Source organism: Nyctereutes procyonoides, unplaced genomic scaffold, assembly GCF_905146905.1.
Source record: "Nyctereutes procyonoides isolate TBG_1078 unplaced genomic scaffold, NYPRO_anot_genome, whole genome shotgun sequence".
Classification (NCBI taxonomy): Eukaryota; Metazoa; Chordata; class Mammalia; order Carnivora; family Canidae; genus Nyctereutes; species Nyctereutes procyonoides.
This window is the reverse complement of record NW_026575146.1, coordinates 5,339,962-5,362,514: the sequence shown is the minus strand read 5'-3', so window position 1 is coordinate 5,362,514 and position 22,553 is coordinate 5,339,962. Positions and strand designations below refer to the sequence as shown.

At 42.0% G+C, this 22,553-nt stretch overlaps 1 long non-coding RNA gene across 1 annotated transcript; it reads right to left on the bottom strand.

Moving 5' to 3' along the window:
- Window positions 1-530: 530 nt before the first annotated feature.
- Window positions 531-20,979, bottom strand: LOC129499904 (uncharacterized). The gene is made up of 3 exons (XR_008662491.1): window positions 20,824-20,979; window positions 4,054-4,298; window positions 531-1,685 (listed from the first exon to the last, which is right to left on the bottom strand). It is a non-coding gene; the product is annotated as an uncharacterized LOC129499904 (long non-coding RNA).
- Window positions 20,980-22,553: the final 1,574 nt, after the last annotated feature.

The following is a 22,553-nucleotide window of genomic DNA, read 5'->3' as shown; positions in this document are numbered from 1 at the left end:
TACAGCACAAGGCTCCATTGAGCTCCCTAAGCTAACTCTCTTACCATGGTCCAGGGGATGCTATTACTCCCTTCACGCTAGAGGTGAGGGAAGTCAGTGAGATCAAAGGAGGTCAGGGAGGACATATGCTGCCGAGAGGGGCTGGCTCCAGAGCTGGTGCCCCACACTGTTTCTTTGCACACTGCTGGGCAGTTCCCCAGATCCTTCAGAGCTGCATGGACCCGCGTGGTCACCTCCCATAAATGTCCCCAGGATGCCAACAGGTTTCCGGGAGACACAAGAGTTGAAGCCCACGTGTCCTGACTCCAGCCCATTGTTTTATGTTTTTGTTCATGGTATTATAATAACATTATTAACTGCCACTGTGAGTAACTCAATATACTTCATGTTTTCTTTTCCTCTGGCCCCAAGTCTTATAATAATACAAAGATTCTAAAATGAATAAATATTAAAAACCTAATTTGCACAAGCACGAGGAAGTCCAGAAGGCCAAGTAAACAAGAAATCTGGGCACTTTTCTTCAGAAAATAAAAGTAGCAGGAAAAAGAAATAAGCTAAAAAGTGGTAAAAGTAGATGTGGGAAAATAATACTGCCAAATTCCTTCATGTTATCCATATTCTGGAAAATTACTGTCCACAATTACTTATTAGAAGGTATTGCTGGTTATAGTTCTGCCAGGAAAAGGGTTGGTTTTTGTTTTGTTTTAATTAAGTATTTTCTGCTAGTTCTGCCCACTGGATACCATAACAAAATTTTAGTAGTGTGAAAAGTCCAGGCCTGCTCTCCCTGTACGGTGATTTTAACTGGTTTTATACTTGAACCTTACACCTGGGGATATGATGAGATGACGCCATAGTTTATCATCATAGTTTATTATCGTCATTAAAATGTTGCTTTCTATGACATCTCAGGCAGGGCCGTTTATTATGGAGAATCTTGTTTTCAAATGTTTTGACCTATTACAAATTTCCTCATGATGTGCCACGAGGAAAGGCAGCCTGGCAAAGTCTCGGTGCCTGTCCTAAAGACAGCCTCTCTCCTCTTCAGGGAGCACAAGATCATAAGCATTTGCTTTTGCTAAGCCCAGTTATGGAAGGCCTATTTACCATTATTTAAACATACTTAGCTTCATAAATGTTTTCTCGTTTAGAACCTCGGCCTTGTCAGGATGCGCATTTTGAAATTGTATTAATTTCTAAGAAACCAGGATCTATACACCCCTACCGATTTCCACATGGGGTTGCTTTCTTCCAGATACTTACTGGATTTCAGATGGAATTAGACAGGTGGTCTTAGGCTCAAAGCTATTCAAGGCTGATAGAAAAATAAAGTAGGGCCAGCAGCCTTTGCCACAGAGAGCCTGTCTCAGTACTGACAGACCCCTCAGGGTCTTCAGTCCAATTCTGCAGTGACAGGTGATGCCCATGCTGATCTCAGCTGAACCTGGCATCTCTGGGCTCCTGGGGACCAGGGGTGACTTGGACAGACCCACCTGCCTGCCTAGAATCTTTGGGGTCTGGAACAAATCTGAGCCGCTCACCTGTGACAACCACAGGACCACAGCTGAGGTGGACCAGATGCCAGGGACGAAGCAGGTAGAAAGGGTACAGTCTTTCTCTTTCTCTTCCCTCTTCAGCTCAGTTCAGCAGAAGCACACTGAGTTCTTGTTAGGCTGCCATACAGTCTGCAAAAAAAGCTGTTTGTCATGGAGGCTCACAGCTCCTTCTCCTGCAAAGCACCATGGTAATATGAGATTCGCCTCCCCTCTTCTCTTCCGTGCGCTCATTCTTTGCTATCTCAGAGCTGGGAGAAATACCAAATAAATATAAACCTTGGCACATCTGGAGACTCAGTTGTATCTAAGCCCAAATAACACCAGAGAGGGTCCTTACCAGAGAACGGAGCTGGGACAGCACTGCCATCTTGAGAGAAAATATTACCTTGTGCTGAGAGCTTTATACACATCATCTCAATTAATCCTTACAACAACTCTATGGGGGAGTACTATTTTTAATATCATTTTACAGAGAATGAGGCATCCAGAGATGAGGTAGCTTGTCAACAGTCATTCGGCCTGTAAGTGATGGATTCAAGATCCATACCCAGGTTGGATTAACTCCAGAGGCCAAGAACTTATCCAATTTTGCTATATTGCATTTGTCATTAATCTTATTTATTAATATGTAAGAAATGAGGGGCATACAAGCATTTTACTCATCTGAACGTGCCTACTTTTTGACTTCACATCAAAATGCATGCACCATCAGTTTCTATCAACTACCAAATGCACAAATCAGAAATACAGCTCAGCCCAGTGTCATGAGCCATGGACACTCTCATCAGAGAAAAACCCACCCGAATATATTGCACTTGGTGTGGAGTGACAGAGCTGTCATAAAGGTAATCATGTAAAAAACAAAATCTGCCATTATTAGGTTTCTGAATTTCCGAGACGGGGTTGTTTTCTGTACTGGCTAATGATGAACACACTTCTTCTATTCATCATTTCCAGTTTTATACTCTTGGGAGTAGGTTATCATAACTATCAAACCAGAGATATAAAAGACTAGGAAACATTTAGTTTCTGAATATAATGGCTTAGAATCCCAGTAAATCAAAAAAGCAAGGGGGAAAATAAACAATACAGTTATGATGCCAGCTGGAGAATCTTTATAGTTGAGCCTTGACAGTGGTTTGCAAGTTTTCATGTTGACGATGATAAAAGAAAGAAAGAAGAAAGAAAGAAAGAAAGAAAGAAAGAAAGAAAGAAAGAAAGAAAGAAAGAAAGAAAGAAAAAAGTAATCTGCCTAGAAGGACCAAAATCTCCAAGCACATACACACAGAAGATAATTACAAGATCCTGGGACTGGAAGTGACTTTTTTTTTTTTTATAAATTAATTTTTATTGGTGTTCAATTTACCAACATACAGAATAACACCCAGTGCTCATCCCGTCAAGTGTACCCCTCAGTGCCCGTCACCCTGGAAGTGACTTTTAATGTAATCTCTGCTTTTAGGACTGACCATTTCATTGCTTTTAAGAGCAGAGAGGTCAACAGAACTATAAAGATTTAATAATACTTGTATAGGTAATTTTCTGGAGAAGCCAAAGGATCTCCCCTCCTGCCAGTCTTTCCTCCCAATACCCCAATGTGCATGCACGCGCATGCGTGCACACACACACACACACGTGCTTGCACGCCCTTTGACCAAGGAATTCTAGGCTTCGATGGCAATTATATCTTGACTGGATCATTGGACTATATTAATTGAAATGATCTTTACTCCTTAAAGTTCAACTTCACTATTAATTTTGTTATGCAGAGTTTACTAATCCCCTAAAAGCTAAGAACAGAGATTCTTAAACTGGAGTTCATAAATTGGCTCCCTTGAAATAGGATGAACAATTTCCTCTGTGGAATTGTTTGTACAGTGTCCTGTGGAGAAGTTTCATAGCTTTAATGGGATTCTCAAAGGCTTTCTGAGTCCCCTTCCTAGCTTCAAGACCCCTGTCCTAGAGGCCTCTATGAGGCTGAGCGACATGAGAGTTTATTTTATTTTATTTTAAAAAAGATTTTATTTATTCATGAGAGAGAGACAGAGAGACAGAGAGAGACAGAGACAGAGACAGAGACAGAGGGAGAAGCAGACTCCCTGAAGACTCAATGCCAGGACCCCAGGATCACAACCTGAGCCAAAGGCAGGTACTTAACCAACTGAGCCATCCAGGCACCTGAAATCGGAGTTTTAAAAGGAATCCTGTTTCACTCTAACTCAGCACTTTCTAGATTACAGTCTTACATCAGTTCAAAGTAGGTTTGCCACCAAAAATTTTTAGTGTTCAGAGCACTTGGATTTGGGGATCAAGAATAAGCAATTGTAGACCTGTCTTCTTGCAACAACCATTGGTTACATCTTATTTTCTCCAGTTCCCAAGGTCCTCATTCTTATGTCATCGTTGAGTTACCAACCTTGGCTTGTCCTCTTATCAATAGTCCTTTGACTACAGAGTTGGGCTGACAGCTGAGCCAGCTACCCGGTATATCTCTTACCTTCACACTCATTTGAATTGTGTCCTGCTTAACACGGCGGCTCCCTTCTCCTATTAATGCTCTGGCTGAAGAAGATTCCTCTCTTCTCTTGGCTTTGCCTTGCTCTCTCCCAGTTCCCGAGGTAGTCTCTCTCGCCACAGCTCCAGTATTCCAAGGGCTGCTGCCTGTCTAATAAATTCTCAAGGAGCTCTCAAAGTACTCCTGATGACGTTGGTTTGTTCACTGGTCAGAAGAACACTCTTCCCCTGGAGATGAGAGGACATTCCTCAGTTTCATTCGGTTATGCCTGAGAGGTGCTTCCAGGCTGCTTGAGAATGAACGACACAGAAAATCCTCCTGGGGATGGCACTCCTCGGTTCTCTTCCCCATTCCAGAGTGTCCCCAGAGAAGGAATGTGGGCTCTAACATCCTCATGACAGCTGAGAGCAACACTGCCAGTGGCACAGGGTCAGCGGCATGTGGCAGCCGTCAAAGGCCACCTGCGTGATACTGGATGGCCACCGGGATCATACAGTTTAACACTGGTGCAGTGCAAAGAGCATGATCAGACATATGGGAGTTTGATTTTGAATTTGTTTGCATGCTGTGTGACCTCGGGTCAGTTACTTAAATTCTCTGTGCTTCAAGCTGTAAAATGGGGATAATGTTACTACTCGACAAAGGCTATAATTAGGAGAATGTGAGACAACCTAAATCAATGTCCCAATAAATTTCCAGTCTCTTCCTTCCATGCCTTTCCATCGGTTTTCTCTTGCCAGTCCAGGAAACCCTGGAAGAGCAAGAACATGTCTTCTCTTTGTATTTATTCTTAGCACAGGGCCTGGCCCGTAGCAGGCATGCAACAAACTATTGAATAAATGGATGAATGAATATGATTGTTTTTGTTGTCGGTGGCACACCTTTGGTTCCTCCTAAATCTGATATTCACAATTTGATGAGAGGCCACCAGGGTGAAGATGCCTGAGCCAGAGCTTTATGGTCTAAATAACCATATCTGTTTCCGATGTAGATAACAGAGTGACACTGCACAAGCTCTTTCATCCTGATCTTGTGTTTAACTTTAAAAAAAATGGAACTTTTAATTGTATAGACAGACTAATACCTCCTGATAGCTAGTGTTAAAATGTTACATTTTTAAAATGATGTCTCAATTTTGAGTAAAATTTGAAGATCTACTGCAACTCAATATATTTTCCTCTAATCCTCAACTGGTATTAATTAAAATTTAGCTTAATCCTAGTGTTCCCTTGGGTTCAGGCAGATTATAATGACCAAACTAATTCTGCAATGTTTTAGTAGACCCCAAGATTCATTGAGGGCTTTATGTAGGTTTTGGGAATTAAGATGCTGTAAATTTTAAAACCTATTCAAGCAGCTCTATATTTAATTATTCCTCCATTGTCTTGGAATAGAGAAGAAAGGAAATGATTTCAAAATTATTAACACAGAAATCACTGATGTGCTTTTGCAGCATTTTCGATTAGCCTCAGTAGCTTTACCTGTAAAAGGGGCATTGGCAGGATTGCCGTGCCCTCTGAAACATGCATGGAAACACCCAGGGCTTGGCCAGCTGTGCAAAGCTGCAGCTGCTGGATGTCACTTTATTTTGTTATTTTGCCAGAAATCTTTTTCAGTGCTTATTTTTCATAATCCCAAGATTATGTGGTCTAGCAGTAAACAAGGACTATGTAGGTTTTACTTATAATCTACATTTTTCCTTCTGATTCTTTTCTTTTTTCTTTCCATCTGATTCTTAAGGGTACATTTTTTTCTTTTTTGCCTTTGATGGGGTAAAATGAAAGTCTCTGTGAGCAATCGCTGTGCCAAGAATCCAGGTAGGAGAGGAGAAAGATCTGAAGAGAGCAGAAGAGCAAGACCAGCTGGCTGGAATGTGCTCTCACCTCTCTCTGAGAGGTAGGTAATATAATCCATATCTCCCAGAGAGCACACTGACAGTGGAGGTGAAAAATGCTGCTCTGGAGGCTGGAGGTAAGATGCTCGACAGGGCTGACAATGGGTAAGGACAAAGTGGTGAATAAAGATGCTTAAATTCCTCATACTTGTCCTATGTGACCTGGCACTTCTTCTAGGATTCAAGAACATGTGTACACTTAATTCAGCCCGGCCCCACGCACTACTCCCCACAAGAAGGAAAATCTGTCTTGATTTCTCTTTTCCATCCATTCCTTTTTTATTTCTTCCAATAGAATCTTAAATTATACCTGGGTAGAGGTACACTGTCACACAGATGAGTCTACTTCATCTCTTCGGATGATGAGAGGGGGTACACAAGGTGGGAGCCAGCAGAAACAGCCTTTGATTAATATTTCAGTCACAGAGGAGGAAGCAGGCTACACGATAAAGGCATATTAAGAAATAGCTCCCAGACAAATGTATTTTGTGAGTTCATCTTGAATCATCCAACATCACATTCACACTGCATCAAAATTCAGGTGATTTATACAATCGCATTAGGTTCTATTAGTATTAATGGGAAATATGCATGTATATCAATATATGCATTAGTGGAGACAGACTCCCCAAAGGGTTTCTGCTTTGGGGCAAAAGCTGCTATTATTTGTCCCTTCTCCATGATGGAAATAGAATTATGCCCATTAAGTAAGTGTTCGATACTCCATGCTCAGCAGAAAAGGGGCTCACTCCTAAAGACACAAATAAAATTATATTTTGTCTTTGTAATTAAAAGCATTGTAGCAAATGGTCATGTCTTACTATTATTTACTACTTGCTATCTAGAAGTTATTTTTATTATCAGCTGTGGCTAGTCATTGATTCTAGTGAAAGAGAATGGTTTCCTAGTTCTTCATTCCTGTGTCAAAGAGGAAGAAATAGGCCAAGTTTGGCAGGGCTTTTATTGAGAGAGGCATCCCAGAAGTAAAACAATAAACTGTCAGGAAAGATCATTTTTCCAATTCACAAAGCAGGAAAAGGCTAAGGCTTCAGCCTGCTGATATTCTGGTGGAAAGAAGTTTTAAGTCAAATTAGAGGCAATAAGAACTCCACAGTGTGTCTTCATTGTACCAGCAATGATGCTTTTGGCCACTAATAACAGAAGACCCAATTCCACATGTCTTAACCTATTAGGTTGATTATTTCACAAAGAGGAAGTCCAAATCATTTCAGGGTTAACTTGCCTGTTCTACTGTGCTATTGAGGACCCTGTCCATCCTGGCCCTCCACCATCCAGCAGGTGATCTTTGTACTTCGATGGTGAACAATGTTGCTAAGATGCTGGCCTCAGTTGCAGACCCAATACCAACAGTGAAGGAAGGAAGATCATCTTCTATACATTTCTTTTTATTGGTAGGCAAGTTTTTTCCAGGAGTCCCTCAGCAGCCAGCCTTAGGTCCTGTTCCTCTTCCATCATCAACAAGCCGTGAGAGAAGTAGACCTCCAAAACTGGCTTAGGTAATCGATTTGCCACCCCATCCATGAGTTCCAGATAGGGTCACCATCCATGAACTGATGGTATCCCAGAAAGAGCTGTATACCACATGGAATGGAGGGTTCCAAGGGTGAGGAAGCAGGGGATAGTGGTGTGGGGATGGACAGTCATCTGTATGTGTGCCATGCCAGTGAGTTCCATTACTGGGCTCCTCAAAGTTCTACTTAAATGTAGTCATGGACACCTGGGGTCTCACTGGAATCTATGAGGGAGTACTAGGTTTTGTGCTAAATCTGATTCAATATAGTTGATCCAAAGATTTAAACACTAAAGCCTGGGGCTTGAAGCCAGTTAAGGCTGCGGTTTCTAGGTTCAGGAGATTAATGAGAAACGAGGAGATTGCTTATTCTGAAGCTAATCCTCGGACTCCAACTGACAACTGTTTTATTTTATTTTTATTTATTTATTTTAATTTAAATTCAATTTGCCAATCTATAGTATAGCACTCAGTGCTCATCTCATGCACCCTCCTTACTGCCCATCACCCAGTTACCCCATGCCCCCACCTGCCTCACCTTCTGCCACCCTTTGCTTGTTTCCCAGAGTTAGGAATTTCCCATGGTTTGCCTTCCTGTCTAATTTTTCCCCACTCAATTTCCCCCCTTCCCTTATGGTCCCTTTCACTATTTCTTATATTCCACATATGAGTGAAACCATATCTGACAATTGTTTTAAAAGGAAAAAGGAGAAGAATGAAAAATATAAAACGAAGAAGAATGAAGAAATAAAATAATATTAATATAGTTTGTATCTTGGTTATTGTTAGCTTTACGTGACTGAAAAGTGGGGGAAAGTTAATCTTTGACACCTCCATCTCTCCATTCTGTTCTCCCTCGCCCCCCTCACCCCCATGACTCCCAGCGGCACACAGGGTTCTCATATTTTATTCCTGCTTCCTTCTGTCATATCTCCTCCCAGAGCTTTCTTTCACACTAGGGTGTTAATATTGAATAGCTTAAGTATCATCCATTTCACTAATAAGCTTGACTGTGTGGCATGATAGGTCTCATGGAAAGGGAAAGAATTTTAGAACTAATCACTTCTGGGATGGAGATCTAGAACCCAAAAAAGAATGGCCAGACTCAAAATCACATGCTCTACTGCTGCCCTGAGCAATATGGTAACCAACAGACATATATGGTTAAAGAGTTTACATGTAAATTAATTAAAATTAAATAAAAGTAACCATTTCCTTTCTCAGTCACACTGGCCACATTTCAAATGCTCAGTAGTTATATGTGTCTAGCTGGGAGTACTATACTGGTAATTGCAGACATAGTACATTTCCATCATCAGAGAAAGTTCTATTGAACCATGCCATTCTAGAGAGAAATGGAAAGTCAGGATTATGACAGCCAGTGATGTTTTCCAGGGAAGTCCAGTCTTATGGATGGGGATGATTGTCAAGGTTTAAATTGAGTTGGAGAGGTTGAGTTGGTTCATTTGTTTTGGGACAGGCATTTGGACAGTGGCTGGATGTCAGTGGGTGAACAGGGAATGTATCGAAAAGCATGACTAAGGTGGACATTGGGCGAGGCAATGGTCCAACCACTGACTCCATGAGGACTAGGAGAGGACAAGGGATGTTGAGGAACTCAGAACGAGAGTTAGGTTGAACTTGAGCAAACTTGAATTTTAAAAAATTGCATAATTTTTATTCATCCCAATTTGTATTGATGAGTATTTTCTATTTATGACACGTGTCTTAATCTGCTTGGGCTGCTAATACCAAATTAGCATGACTAGGTGGTGTAAACAACAGCACTTGTTTTTCATAGTTTCAAAGCTTGGGGAGGGCAAGATCAAGGTGCCCATGGATTCAGTTCTTGGTGGACGCCTACTTTCTGCTTTGCACATAGCTATCTTTTCATTGTGTCCTCCATGTGAGGACACATAAAGAGTAGTCAGAGGATCAAGCTTCCTTGTGTCTCTTCTTATCAGGGCACGAATCCTATCTTGAGGGTTCTATCATGACCTAGTTACTTCTCAAAGTTCCCCCTACCAAATACTATCACACTAGGGATTAGGGTTTCAACACATGAATTTTGGGAGAATGCAAAGATGCAGTCCCTAAGTGCAATTTACACTGGCTTTATGCTAGTGGCTTAAACCTTCTCATAAAAATACGATTGCTAAAATTTCAAAGAAGGTAAATTTAAAGAAAAATATTAGGTGAAAACTTATATTGGGAAGAGCAATACGGTGACAGGTCTAAGTGTGTTTTACAAAGGACTGAACTTTGAAACACTGATCTAAGGCAAAAGGGTTTGCCCCACATGTCCATTTCTAGCTGGAGCCACCTTATCCATCAGGTGCGCTCAGCACAGTGCCTAGGGCTTATGGTACTTTTAGGAATCCATGTAAATGTATTAATTTCCTTTAAAGAAATTCAAGTCAGAAGAAAAGAATATACTTTCAAGTCAAAGAAATGTTTTAATATATGATATCAATATATTGTCTTTATTCCAACAAAGCTAAAACATGCAATTTTTAAGATTTTTTAATGGTGGAAGGGGCTTATGGAAGTGAACGTGTCTACAACCCATGAAAATCATAATATGACTCTGTTTTTAGACACACGTGGAAGGCACCCTGAGTCAGTGGAATACAGAAGGGCAGTGCTTGCTCAGCAGCACAACCAGTGGGCAGGAGTAGGGTAGCTGGATCTCAGTAGGGGGGCGCAAGCATAAATCAGAAGACAGTAGCAGCATCCCATGAATGTCCACCAGCCTAGCATGGCCTGAGCTCAGGTATGGGTTAGGAGATGGTATGCCCAGGGCTTAGCCCAGGCACACTAGACCCCAGGCTTAGGACGGCAGGACCAACCCCTGTTCAAATGATGACTATGTGTGGGTCATACAGATTCTGCATGTGGACAGGGCTGAGCTCTAAGGGTAATGATTTTCTGGGGGCTGGGGAAAGGTGAGGATGGACAAGGAGAGGATTTCAGGCATCAGCTGAAACAAACTGTTTGGACTATTCAGTCCTGAAATCACATTATAGGGATCTAGAGCCATCACATATTTAGCCTGAGTCAGGGTGATTATGGTGATAAGAGACACGGGAATGAGACGCAGACACACACATTCACACACATATCCTAAATACAAGACGTGACTTGGAAATGTTGTCAGATATTCCTTTTGGGAAAGAGAAGTTTATGAAACAATCAGCTAATGGCCCCTGAAGGCAAAGGCTGGCAAAGTTAAAGCTGACTCAGAGACCTCTTGACAAGCTCTGGGATGACAGAGGTACAAATACCATTTCAAATCAGAGACTGTTGTTCAAGGCCAAGTATGCAGACCAATTCTATAATATCTTGTAGTTGCTCTCTCGTGGCAAGTGAGGAGAATGACATTGATAAATCACCTTATTATAACTTGTGATAAAAGCAGCAGGTACTTAGAGAACTGATCGGTAGACACCTGAAAAAGACAAATGGCTGCAGGAAGACAATGGAAACAAGTTGGAAATTAGTGATACCCGTTGTGAGGAGAACAGGACAAGGCATCCAGGCCAGAGATAATATCCCAGGCTCACGATCGTCCATTGATTTGGGCACCTGACAGTCTTCTTAGAGAAAAAGTCTCAGTTACTAATAATATATACGAAAACACCCTGAAAACAACCATGACACGTCATGCAAATGCGGGGTATTAATTAAGATTATCTAAAATTTACTTTCATTGTAGGCTCAAGTTTTGGTATATTGGGTCAGGACCTTTTTTTTTTTTTTTTTTTTTTTTTGCTAAATAGTTTGGATGTTCACCATTGTGATGCATAGAATCAGCATAAAGAATGTTTTGCATAGTTAATGGAAAAACAAAAAAGAGTGCTTTGATTTACTAAAGTTCCCAGCTCTTCGGGGACTTAGAATGATGACGAAATGATATAAGGGATACTTCCCTGTGATTTTGTACCATGGATTGTGGTGGTTTCTACAGTGGCGTCCAGTGCCTATTCTGCAGATCACTTCCTTCTTAAACCTCAAGGGTTTCTGCTAACCACCTTCAAATGGTCTGTAGAAAGTGCCACTCTACATTTTCCATTACCTCAGAGTTGGGCCAAGCAGGCTCGAGAGGGGATCATTAACTGCTTCAGTGCCTCCATGTGTCCGATTAACCACAAATATATAATGTGGTTCAGCAGCGTTGGAAGCCACACGGAGAACCAGGGCAAAAATGCCCTGCCAATTTTTTCTGGCAGCTATCATCAGTCAACAAAAACCAAACTGAGAACTTGTGTGGCCAATGGTTCCAAGGTAGACTGGCCCCAGGGGGCACGGGTTGAAAGACGGAGTAGGTTGGATGAAAGGGAGAGAATCAAAGTGGATAGAAAAATGAACTGCTGGGCTATTCATAAAGACCATACTGGATTAATGAAAGGGACCCATATGTAGGTTTCTGGTGAATAACTAGTGACACTTTGCAAACTATATACAGCATCTGATAGTTTGTCTGTTTTTACTTCAAGAAAACTCATTCTCAAAATTCTGCAGCAGCTGCTACTGTTTGGATTATGAATAGTAATCAGCCATATGGTGTGGCAGAAAGGAATCGCACATATTTTCACATGGACAAATATTATTATTCCAAAACATAAACACGTCAATATAAGTATTTTTTCTCCTGGGAGGAATACAGCCCCTGATCTCAGTTATGAGAAAATGACTCACTCTGTACATGCAAAATTCACCTGCCAGCCTCGTTACTGGAACTTGCACCAGAGGTCTCCCCAAGTGTTTCTTTCCTTACTTGTAGGAAGTCAGGGAGGGAGGGAAGACAGAGAAAAGAGAATGGAAAGATGACCCAAGAAAGGGGGGATAGGCTGTTAGCTCTGCCACTGGGATGGCAGCCCCAACCCTGAACTCTCATCACTGAGAAAGCAGTGTCTTTGCAGGGGGAATGTAAAGCCAACAATCTAGCAACCCAATCCAGAGACAAAGGTGGAAAAGACCCAACCAGGTTCTTAGAGCCAGAGCATACTTCTAGCTCTCTCTGGTTTTGTTTCAGATTTCTTAAGGACAACGTGTTCATCACTGAAAATTTATTCTAACAATTTATCTGGGTCTTCCATTTCTTAATTTAGTCTAGTGACTTCTCTTTGCTATTTTTCTTTTTCTTTACTCTTCCTTGTACTGGAACTTCTTATATAAGCTTTCCCTCCTGAGAATCCACCCTCTTTGGTGCTAGTTGTTTTGTAATCAACCCCAAACTCTTCTCTCTCCTTTCTCTTCTTTCCATGGCTTGGCTATTCCATGACTTCTAAATGTCTGGTTCCCAGGCTCTGGGAGGGCCCCCTTGCCTCCTACCTGGGAAACAGCCCATTGGATTGAAGGAGGGCAGACCTAGGGTGATGTTTGCAGGGAGGGCTGGGATGGGATGGGCTTGGCCACAGTTCTTGTGCATTTTCCCATTTAGGTTCTTTGGCCACTGTGGTCAGATCTACTAAGGTAGAAGCAGAGCCAATGGAGGGAGGAGTTGTAGAGGTAACACGGGGTAGTGACTGAGAGAGCCCTACTAGGGTACACAGCCTTGCCTGGGGATGTGAGAATGCGCTTCCATGGGTCACAGTTTAGAGTGGGTCCTCCCCAATGTGTGCAGTTCCTACAGGTGAACAAACTGGGATCACCTTACCTAGTGACCTTTCTCTCATCCTTTAGGGTTTGCATGACAAAAAATACCTAATCCAGCACTTCACTGCTGTTTTATCACCTTGTACACCACAGCCTTCAGATCCGGGCCACCTGTGGATGGCTCAGGGGGATTAAGAGAGAAGAGGGACTGGGGGGACCAGAGGGTATCTGCCTCTAGTCACATTCAAAGGAAACACTTGCTGGCCCCATACACTCACTGAAGACATGTCTGCAGTCTGCATTCAGCCTCAGGTCTCTGGTTTGTAAACCTTACTCAGAAAGTTTCACCCTCCTCTGCTTGAGCAACTCCTAGGGTTCTTGATTTGCTGCCTCCACAAGCAGCCTCTCCATCTGTTGTCCCTTCCTCTCCACCTATGTTTGTCTCAACCCACACCCACTGGCCAATGTCACAGCCAGCATCGCTGGTGGGACGCTTGGTATCCTCCAGCCCTTGAATGGGCTGCAAGAGGCTCTTGTGCAACCCAGAGCAGTGTCTTCTCCAGGGTAAACATTCTGGGTGATTCCACCTGCTCTCCCTGTGGTAGGTGTAGTTTTGAGCTCTAGGCCAGCTGTGCTCTAGCTGCGCTCTCTGGACCTGCAGCACTGGCATCACCTGGGAAATGGTTATAAATGCAAATGTCGGGGTCCCGCCTTAGACCACGGGATAAGAAACTTTAGAGAAGGCACACCGTGGTGGGTGCTGCAATATGTGCTCTAACTGGCCTTCAGAGAGACTCTGCTGCAGGCTCAGGTTTAACTGAGAATCTCAGTTCTCTCTAGCTGGCCCTGCTGTCACTTTGCTGTGTACTTCAGTTTGCTGGGATCCCTCTTAAACTGTGTGCCTAAAACTAAACCTTTACTCACACAGACTATTATTGCATTCATTTTGTGGAATATGGGAGCAATTAGGAACACCAAATTAGATAATATCCATGAAATACATAGCGTAGTTCCTAACACCTAGTAAACATGGAATATGTGTTAGTTATTATTGTCATTAGTTAATTTGTTGTAACAGTTATACCACATTTTATCAAGGTGGCCTTGAATCAGATGAATTCTTTTTTTTAAATATATTTTTTAAAGATTTTATTTATTTATTCACGATAGACATAGAGAGAGAGAGAGAGAGAGGCAGAGACACAGGCAGAGGGAGAAGCAGGCTCCATGCAGGGAGCCTGACGTGGGACTCGATCTCGGGACTCCAGGATTGTGCCCTGGGCCAAAGGCAGGTGCCAGACTGCTGAGCCACCCAGGGATCCCCGAATCAGATGAATTCTTATGTATGGTAACTTCTACTGTGGACTGGGTGTCAAATACCTCTACAGAGTTTTTGTCTCTCATTTATAACTCATACAGGCACATAGTAGATAGAAATGTAGAACTTGCATTGAAAACAATAGCATAAATGGTACAGTTGAAACATCCTCACCCACGTAAGGAAGTGATCTTGTTACATCAGCCAAAGGCTTCAAGGGTTTAGTGGGGTGGGGGGGAGGAAGTGAGGCACTCCTCCACCAAAGAAAAGAAGCAATCACAGAGGCATAGTTCCTTTGAGGAGGATGAGAGCAAAGTAGTGAAAGCAGAGATTCAACATCAATTATAAGCTTTCCTGTATTTCAGAGAACACAAAGAATCTCTCTTTCCTGTGTGTCTTCCAACTCCAAATGCCCTGCAAAATCTCCACCCATCTTCCATTTTAGATAAAAGGCGATTGCAAATGTTACTCTGCAAAAAGTAGAAATGCCAGCCTGTGCTGGGTCTGTATTAAAATTCACTCCATAAAGAATTCTGACTTTCACAAAAATAACTACCAAAGGAGAGCCAAGACGTTGACCTTCATGTTGTTCAAGAGCAACACCAATCCCCCGGCCTTGGCACATGCACGGATTTCTCGCAAGGATTACAGCAGGTGTTTTCTGAATGGCATCCAGAATCGCACTGGACAGAAACGCATCAGAGGTCGCCGAAGCCACATCAATAATGATAAGCAGGATGATCACTCCCCCCTCCTGCCTGCCCCGTGAGCCTGCAGAGATCACAGCCCGGCTGAGTCTGCGGGAGCCTGCCAGCCTCTCGCCAAGTGCCAATGTCATTTTAACATATTCAAGCCGGAGACTCTAACGGGGCAGGCTGGAGGTCTAGGCAAATGAAATGATTCAGGAAAGTGGACAGAAAAACACACACAAATCGTCTTTATCAGTAAGCTTCCTTTAGAAATTTGGGACATTTTCACTACAGATGCTTACAATGTTCTATCACAACGGCTCTATTTTCAAGTGCACTCTTTCTTAAGTAAAGACATTGTAATAAAGGGGAAAAGCTAATTATGAAACATGTTGCTTCTTGGAATTATAAGTAGCAAGTACGGCAGAGTAAAAGAAAATTACATCAAAGGTCACAGCAGAGAAATATTATTACTCTTAGGTGTTCTCCAGATTCTTGCTCTCAGGGACTCCTGGTCAGTGTCCCTTTAGGCCGATGAACGTATTCCTACATGCAAGCCTTTGCCTTCCTCCAGCTTGTCAACCTTTCTGGTCTTGTATTCAAGAAACAACTGTGGTCCCAAAAGGCAGAAAAAAGAGGGTCAACGAGTCAGAGCAAAGCTCAGGTCTAACCCCTGTATTGCTACCAACCTCTCGGGTAATATTGAAAAAGCTTTTCAACCTCTCTGTGCCTCAGTTTCTCTTTTTTATAAAATAAATCAGTCTGGTCCCAAAATCAAAACTCAAATGTCCACAGGTCCTGATAAGTCTGCAAAAATGTAGCCGAGGAAGAGAATGCATGCTTGCTGCATCTACAGGGGATAGCGATACTCAGCTCCAGCTGATTACTGACACATCTTCTGATTCTTTGTTCAAGGAAATATGTTTCTGGATCGGTATGTCAAGTCTTTTGAATTTTAAATATTGGCCCAAAGATTAAAAGGAAAAAATTTATTTAAAAATACTCTGCAGGTCAAATAGAACACATGCATGATTTCTTAAAATTCTTCATCTTCTATGATTCAAAATTTCCCTTGAGGGACGTCTGGGTGGCTCAGTTGGTTAAGTATCAGCCTTCGGCAGGTCATGATCCCAGGGTCTTGGGATGGAGACCTACATTGGGTTCCCTGCTGAGTGGGGAGTCTACTTCTCCCTCTCCCGCTGCCTGCTGCTTCCCCTGCTCATACTCTCTCTCTCTCTCTCTCTCTATCAAGTAAATAAATAAAATCTTCAAAAAAACCAAAACCCCTACAAAATTTCCCTCAAAATCTATCTGGGATTTGTCTGTCAAAACACGCAACCCCTTGATTTTCTTCATCTTTCTGACTTGTTTTCCCTTTCAAACTATCAGGTGAACTGTGTACCCCTCTTCCCTGTAGGTAGGAGAGACTTTATGACACAGTCAGTCATCTAACACTGAAGTACACCACCAAGGAACCAGATGTCACTGGGCAAATTGACATGAATAAGCCAGAAAGCAGACAGATGAGAGGACTAAACTAACTAGAAATAAAACTAAGACAGCGAGGGAGAGAGAAGAAAGGTGTTTCATGAACAACAACAGCTAGGAAGGAGAACTGAGAAAACGCACCTCGATTCAGGAGCCCAGCTATAAGAGAGGGGGTAGCTTTGAAGGAGGAAAGTGTTCTAAGTGGCAGGAGTGTTCCCTGGCAGAAAAGCTTGGGCCTGAACTGTTCGGATGGGTACTGGGGTTTGGGGAATTTTCTAGAGGTTTGGTTAACTCAAGGAATAGGGAAGGAGGTATGAGAATGGTTGGCTGGCTTTCGGATAGGTCTAAGGAGAAGAATCAGACTTCTATTCTCCGCAAAGACAGTCACTTACACAAAATAGCCACAATTTGCTAACTTTGTATAGTTTGCACTGTACAGGATCCCATTCACTAACGAGTGTTTCTTTTTTTAAATTTTTTTATTTTTATAATTTATTTTTTATTGGTGTTCAATTTGCCAACATATTGAATAACACTCAGTGCTCATCCTGTCAAGTGCCCACCTCAGTGCCCGTCACCCAGTCACCCCCACCCCCTGCCCACCTCCCCTTCCAGCACCCCTAGTTCGTTTCCCAGAGTTAGGAGTCTTTCACGACCAACGAGTGTTTCATAGTTTCCCTTAGAAATATGCTTCTTTCTCCCTATTCTGGTGGTACCACTCTAATCTGGGACCACTGTCATCTCCTGTTTCGGTCCTGTAACAATAGCTTCCTAACTGGCCTCCAGAGTCTTCAGAATCCAATGTACCTGGATACAATAATTTTCCTCACACACTGCTTTTATCATGCTGTTTCACTATTCCAACACCTTCTCTGGCTCCCATTTCCTACCACATCTAAACTCCTCTGCTTGGCCTTCAAGCCTCTCCAAGATCTGCTTAACTTTCTCTCTCCTCGGTCCCTCACTTGAATTTTCTGTTCAAACACTCAGTACTGTTTCACCACCAGGGCTGTTTCTGCTGGCATTTACTCAAAACTATCCCCTTCACCCAGATGCGCATCCCTCTCCTTTTCAGATCCAACCCGTCCTTCTTGATCTATTTCTCTAATGAAGCCTTCTTTGGCCACCCTCACTTCAGAAGCATTATTCCATTTAATGTCTGAACCATGCACCCTGCCACTCAATCACATGTTATTTTGTTCTCTGATTGTTTCATGTATGCATGCCTTGTCTCTTAATTATATTTTGACCCTCACGAGTCAAGAGCGTGTCTTCTCCCTCCGTGTTCTCTTCAAGAAACAACAGAGGCTGAACTCAGTGAGCTCTTGATGCTTTGTTCAGATGAGCTCACGTGGAGAAAGAGGATGGGGGCAAATGAGGGTTTTAGGCTTAAAAAAAAAAAAGATGGTTTGGCTCTCTTGGGTGGTGATAATCCCTCAGGCCTACATAGCCAGTTACCACTGTCCACTTTCCCCAAATCATGCTGCCCACCATACACTGTATCCACTGCCAAGTCCATCCTTGTATTTAGTCCATCCTTGTTGAAATTAGCCTGTGTAACTGTCGTGCTAGGTTATGTGAAGGGAAGGGACTTGATCAATCAGCTGTCCTTGAACAGCACAGATCCTTGGGGATTTGAAGCTGCACTTGGAGGCAATCCTGAATTTGAACTTCCAGGGACCACTATTCTCCTCTTTGAGAGAAGCATTATCCAGTGACGTCCAGCACAGAAGTGAACTTCTAAGCCACACAAGCAATCTGCAAGAAGGAAGATGTGCAAGAACTCAAATGCACTCAGAACAAAGAATAACCAGCAAACTATGGGTAGAGGAACTATTCTGGTCCTCTATCTGGCAGAGAAGGCAGAGACAGTATGTCTGACATTATGTATGAAGTCACCAGCTTCTGATGGCAGAGGCTTACATTTCTCACTTCCACCCTGCTCACTAACCAGAAAGCACCAAGCCCATCATTAAATCTCTATATCTCACCATCTATGCATCTGTAAGATAATAACTTGCTGACCACGAGAGAGGTGGGGTGTGTTAATTGTGATAGAAAGACCCTGAAAATAAACCAGGCTTTCAAAACTCCATTTCCTTCAATTCATTCCATATCTGGAACAGCTAAGGATTGCAATGAATTTCAGTTCCTCCCGTCCTGGGCGCCTGCCTCTGCATGTTTTCTCCACTACACAGGCTGGAAGGAGCTGATGAGAGATCGCTGAGATGCTGCCAGCCACCTGTGGCAGTCTCTGAGGCCACTGATCTGGTGGTAGTGGCCTGCTAAGGGAATTGGTGACAACATGAAGTGGCAGAGACAGAGCCAGGGACTAAAGAAATTCCAAATGTGGAGAGAATTTTCAAAATCGCAGTTTGGGTGATTAAGGTTTAACAGAACAAAAAGCTAGCTTGAGTTTGCATGATATCTGTTGACCTTAAAATTCTGACATTCTCTCATGTGACTGGGAGTCTACTCAGGCAGGGGGCTGGGGATGTCTGAGTGGTGAGGACCAATGCCTTCATCTCATCTCTTCATGTATTTTCTGAACTTCTGGCTGGGCCCTGTGGGCCCTTAGGACCCTGGAGCCAATCAGACCTGTGCTACCTCAGCTCTCAGCTCCTAGGAGCACAGATGTTCCTTTTTGGCCAGAGGGTATGCAGGAAAAAACTCCTTTCATTTTTCCTTAGTTTGTCAGAAATGATCTTCTCATAAAAACAAAGGAATTTTAAAAATCTAAATATTACGAGAGCATAGAAATGGCTCAATGTCAGGGATATTTTAGCTAAGTAAATGAATGAATGACTTGGATAAACAAAGATCGATGTCTGAAGAGCTTGAATACCCATCTGAAAATTGTGGGGTTTTTTTTTTGTTGTTGTTGTTTTTGTTTGTTAGCTTTTTTTTTTTTTTTTTTTAGTTAGGCTTGGGAATAATACAGGATTTTTTACACTCCTTTCTTCCAAAGTATACAGTATGACTTGCCATCTTAGATATAACATTAAAAGCCAAGACATTAGGGATGATGAACACTCTTTAATAAATAGATGATTACTTTAGAATCCAATGTTTTAACTGATTTGCTCTTAAAGTCAACTTTATGACATAAAAGAAGGTAAACATAGGTCATATTCCTACAGAAAAGACAGATGGGTCACATTGTTGCTACCAGAGGAGAATTTGTTATACCATCTAATATAAAAATCACCTATGGTTGTGACAGCATCTTATATTTCCAGTGAAGTTCAAATTCACATTAAAAGGAGAAAACAAAATGAAAATGTATACTGTAGGGTGGGAGATATACTAACTGAAAAAAAAGCCCTGGGCTGGGGTGAAGCCTCTGATCTTGTAGCCCAATGTAGAGTTGTTCAAGTAGAGGAACTTCAGTTTATTCAACTTTATTTATTTTTAAAGATTTTATTTGTTTATTCATGAGGCAGAGACACAGGCAGAGGGAGAAGCAGGCTCCATGCAGGGAGCCTGACATGGGACTCGATCCCGGGTCTCCAGGATTACACCTTGGGCTGCAGGCAGCGCTAAACTGCTGTGCTACCGGGGCTGCCCAGTTTATTCAACTTTAAAATGGATGACCAGTCAGGGTTACTGAGGCCAGGGAATCTGGGCCATTCTGTGAGACTTTCAGGACTTGACCAATTCATATGGAATTGAACTCAGTAGTTCTTCGTGACATTAAAGGAAATAGCAAGTCTTAATATGTCCAGTTCAAAAATCATAAAAATTAGTTTTAGAAATGGGTATGTTCGTTTATCATGCTTTTCTGATCATAATCTATAGTATAATTATTGTATACATATTCACATACATGGGTATGTATGAAATCTTAGAAGAGGTACATTGAAAGAAAATCAAAAGAAACAATCCAATACAGAGTTCCAAGAAATTCTTCATTTGTGTTAAAAACCTAGCTTGACTTTACAGTTCCTTTTTGCCAGCGAGTCATATTGCTTTAGTAAGATCATGGCTTGTATGCCCACAAGCTGTTCTGTATGGTTCATCAATAAAGTTAGAAAAATTTATACCCAAACAATTCATCCAGAGTCATTTATCGCTAATGGCGTTTGGTATATAGAAGGCATGTTTCACTTTAAAACAATGAACAAGACTATAATCCTTTGATTATAAATTCCTCTTTCATCTTAATTTTATGAAAAGCTACAAGGAAAATGCCCAGTATGATGCCCTTGGTATTTAAACACTTCATTCAACTCACCATTAGCCTGCTCCAAAACTCAGCTTCCCTTGCAAAATGCTCCATATTGAAGGAATAAATTTCTTGTTCTGTCTTGTCAAAGGTGTCACTTGGACTGCTCAAGTGACTGAGCACAGGAAGGCAAACATTTCAGCTGAACTACTTTCATAATACTGACGGCTGCATTCTCTCATAGCTGAGAGTCTTGGGAGAAATGGAATTTACATATGTTAAGGCGAGGTGGGTGTGGGCATTTCCCATGGTTATGATTCAAAACCAAGATATGGTTAATTCAAGGAGTTAATAATATAACTTCAAGAAGAAAAGTACCCCCTAGCATTACTGCCACTTAAGACAGGACAACTCATACTGCCACGCACAAATTCACCACGCCTCAGTCACCATGCCAAGAACAATCCTATAGTGGGTGGTGTAGGTAACTTCTGGCATTTTTCTTTCATGGAAGACTCAGGTAATTATAAATCTCCCAGCTCAATTTAAGGCGTGCACAGTAACACAAGAATGGACATCTGGAGTGCAAGTATTAGGTGGCAAGTTCAGGGAGACAACTTTAGGCATTCTTGTGGGCAAAATTAACCACAGTTGGCTACTGAATGATCCATCCTCTGTGTGCTCTGTTAGAACAGGTGAAATTTGATTTTAAAAAGCTGAACAAAGATACATATGCTTCAAATATTCTCGCTTTTTTTTCTTAAAAGGTACAGGAGAAGTATCTTTCTTAAAATATCCTAGAGCAATGGATCCGTGGTTAACATTTTAGGCGTAACTCGAACTTTCCCACCTTTATCAATATTGTTTACTACAATGATCATGCAAAAGAAACATATTTGTAAGTAGAGAAGTCTAACACCTCATACCTACCACTCATGCAAATGAAAGGAATAAGGAAAAGTAGAGTCTAAATAAAATCTGATAGTAGGGATCTAGAAGAATTCTGGTCATTTCTTTCTGTGGTCTTGCGACCTTTGTACATTCAATACGTTGGATATTTAGATCCAATGAAGCTGTCAAAGCTTATGATGAAAAGCAAAACTCAAATGCACAAACTGTGTATCCTTTAACAAACCTTTCCCTGGGTGTTCTAATGACATTTCCTTCCTCTGTGAGTTTCTAATTACATAGGACTTAGTGAGCAGTAGCCTTTTACAGGAAAACATAACTGTGGTCAACAGCTGAGCTTTACCTCCAAAGCCTGGTGTGGAACACAAGAAGCTAACATCATGTTGTTCCAGCACAAAATATACCACTTTTATAGTTCCTCTCATGCCTAGAGACATTTTTCTCCCTCATTTTAATATGGGCAGAGCCTTCTAAAATGCCTAGTTTTATATCACTTTACCCAGGAAAGCAGTTATTTATATTTGGTACATTTTCTCCATTTCCTTGGTACCCTAGATTAGGATCAGCCTTGTCAGAGTCACTGCTTAAATATACAGAACCAAATATTTGCAAACCAAAAGACCTGGGGAAATAAAATTTCAAAAATGGCCACAGAATAGTAACTATTCGAAAGGAGAAAGAGGATTCTGTTGGGGGGACACGTACGAGTCCTTGTTTACTTTTCATTCCTGGAAGCTGAGGAGGGCTATACTTAGTGTAACCAACCCATGCACCACTGTGCCATCAAAACCTGTTTTGCGGGTCTCGTCTCATGGCTCAGTCCACCTCTAACTGTGTTTGTGGACGAGCTGAGTCATTTGAGTATTGTGCAACTCTCCCAAACATGTGAA